Source organism: Adiantum capillus-veneris, chromosome 4, assembly GCF_014529385.1.
Source record: "Adiantum capillus-veneris isolate H3 chromosome 4, ASM1452938v2, whole genome shotgun sequence".
NCBI lineage: Eukaryota > Viridiplantae > Streptophyta > Polypodiopsida > Polypodiales > Pteridaceae > Adiantum > Adiantum capillus-veneris.
This window is the reverse complement of record NC_140934.1, coordinates 149362094-149365113: the sequence shown is the minus strand read 5'-3', so window position 1 is coordinate 149365113 and position 3020 is coordinate 149362094.

Sequence of the window (3020 nt, the reverse complement as noted above, 5' to 3'; positions counted from 1 at the left end):
TTAAAATAGAGATGCATTACGTCGGTCATGTGATCTCTTATTCTGGCATCAAGATGGACATTGACAAGGTCGCTGCCATTCTTTGAGGGCCACATCCCAACACGGTTGAGGAGCTTCAAATCTTCTTAGGCATGGCTGGATTTTATCGACAATATATTCGTGATTATGCCAAAATTTTTGTTCCTATGACGGATCAACTTAAAGAAACAGGTAAGACCTTTTCTTGGGAAGAAGCCCAAAAACGCAGTTTTGAACAACTCAAGGTCTTAGTTGCATTATATGTTATACGGGAAATGTATAATATGTCATATACAAGTGTATTTTACCTGACCCCATATTATACGAGCGTATTATACGATGACACATCAGCAAAAACAGACAACGTTTTATTTTCTCAGTTTTTCGATCGAAGTATCTTTTGATCAAAAAATCTTTTGATCGAAAGATGTTTAGGACAAATTTTATTTCGATCGAAAGATGTATTGATAAAAAAAAAAGTATAAATACTGTCAATGCGCCTTATTGAGACTAGTGTTCCTCACAAAAGGTATTCCATGTCAATAGGAGACAAAAAAATGAACTTTGTTTATAATTTGAAAATTAAATTCAAAATTTTTAAGTTTTTGATTAAATCTAATTTAATGCTTTGTGAAAATTTTATTAATTATTTGTTTTAGAATCAAGTTATGTAACTTTGTATGTTGTGTAGAGCTCAAACTCTCACTCATACAAGGTGTTTATTTTTTAGGAATCACTTGCTATGTGCTCAGTTTACTGACACGTGGAAGTGAATTAGTGATATAATTTAGAGATTACTGTTGTGTGCAGAGTGTACTCTCACATGAGGTTATCTATCAGCAAAATATAATGGAATAGAGGTCAATTTTATTTAGGTAAGTTTGATTTTGACGTGCAGATACTTTCTCACCTCAAAGTGAACATAGATAGAAATTTTGTTATCCTGTGTAGAGCCATCACACTATGCTCTCAATGGAATCAAAATTTAGGAATCTCATGTCCAAACACATTGATATTACATTATCTTTAGGTATGCCTATCATACTATGTGATTGTACACGTGCATCAAATGCAGATAGATAAACTTTCAAAGATCTACCGTGGAGTGTGAGAACTTCATCTTCGCACTTTAGATAGATATGAAAATCATCAAAGAATTGCAATTAATCCTCATTTTCTATGAGAATCAGTTGCAAGATTTGATCAATATTACCGATTATCGTAATGTGTGAAAGCTTTATGCTTGCACTTTAGATAAATCGATATAGTGCAATGGATTAAAATTATCGATTATCGTAATGTGTGAAAGCCAAAAGCTTGCACTTTAGATATATCGATATAGTGCAATGTGATTGAAATGTTTTGTTAGAAGTGATGAAGTTATTTAGTGCATCAAAATATGATTTGATTGACATGAGTCTTTTGAAGAATGCAAAGACTATTATTAGCTTTTGTAATTGATAATGTAGCGCAAGATTAATTGATAATATGGATAGATTTTGATCACCGTATTGATCAATAGAGTATTGCTTGCGTGGTTTGTTGTTTAGAAGTAATTTTGACCTCAAAATCAACAAGTGGATTTGTTGTTCTAGCAGCTTTAATTTATCTGTCAGCATGTTACGTCCACGAGCTGCGTGCTGGAAAGAATACATCTTGATTGAAACGCAAGACATGCGGCCATGAGTTCAGTGGTAATGCAACTAGCATCAAAGAGTATTTGTTTAAAGTCCCTGGTAATGTGTCCGTGTGTATGGCGCCGCCAAGAGATATTCATGCTAGATTGTCAAAGTACGCTTGCATTGCAGAGCAAATTCTTGCAGCTAAAAGAAAAGTGTTAATTCCAAACAAGCTGCAACAGATGTTGAAATGTCTTTTGTCAATGAGAGGATAGAGCATGTGCCTACGAAAGCAAATGATCCCACTCCCCACTCAACTCCTTTTCACGGACATGCTTCAATGTCAGCAGCAACAAATCCTATCTCAACTAAAGTTAGTAAAGCATCATCCAATGGCCAAACACTACATGAAGAGATAGATAAGAAATGGTTGGTTGAGTTACACTTGAAATGGATGCAAGATTTTGTGGCGTGTGGTATACCATTCAATGTTATGCGCAACCCCATATTTTAAGATGCTTTAATGAGCACAACCAAAAAAGGGTTTGTGCTTCTTGATTATAATAAGATGTGCATAGAGTATCTAGATAAAGTGAAAGATAGTAGTAAATCCATCCTCAAGCGCACGGTGGTGGAATTTGTTCTTGTATATGGTTGCACCATAGCGTTGGATGGATGGACCAATTGTCAGAAGAAGCCGCTCATCAATGTGATGCTTATCAATCCTAGAGGGTCTATTTTTGTAGAAGTCATTGACACCTCTTTAAAAGAGAAGAACAATGATTATCTAGCAAGGATATATGAGCTTGCCATAGCAAAGGCAGGTGGACCAAAGAATGTGACTGCACTTGTCACATATAATGCATCCAATCACAAGGCTGTAAGAAGGGCTATCCAAGTTAAGTACCCAGAAATTACTTTGGTGGCATGTACCATGCATAATCTTAATTTTCTATGAAAAGGCATTGAAAAAATGGTCGTCATTCCAAAAACATGAAATGAGCATTGGATGCTCTATGTGGTGGACCATGGCAAGTGGATAAATAATGCCGCGATGAGTGATGTACAAAGCTGTGGCTTCGTCCTTGACCTACTGATCCACTGTGGATTCATGCAAGTGGACTTTGAAGTTTTTGCCGCATACAGTGGCTCTTTAAATGCAGGGTGTGTGACACCTACACGCTTCACATTTGCCCATCTCCCTTCTGAAGGAGTACGAGCAGAAGTGCGACGCGAGAGAGAGTGCGAGAAGAAGAGCATGACGATATGGTGAACTCGCTCTACTGAAATGTGTAGAGCATAGTGAGTTCTTATTAGGTTTTTACAAAAGAATATGTGTACATACCTGGCGGCCCGCCCACTTACCTGGGCGACCACATTGGG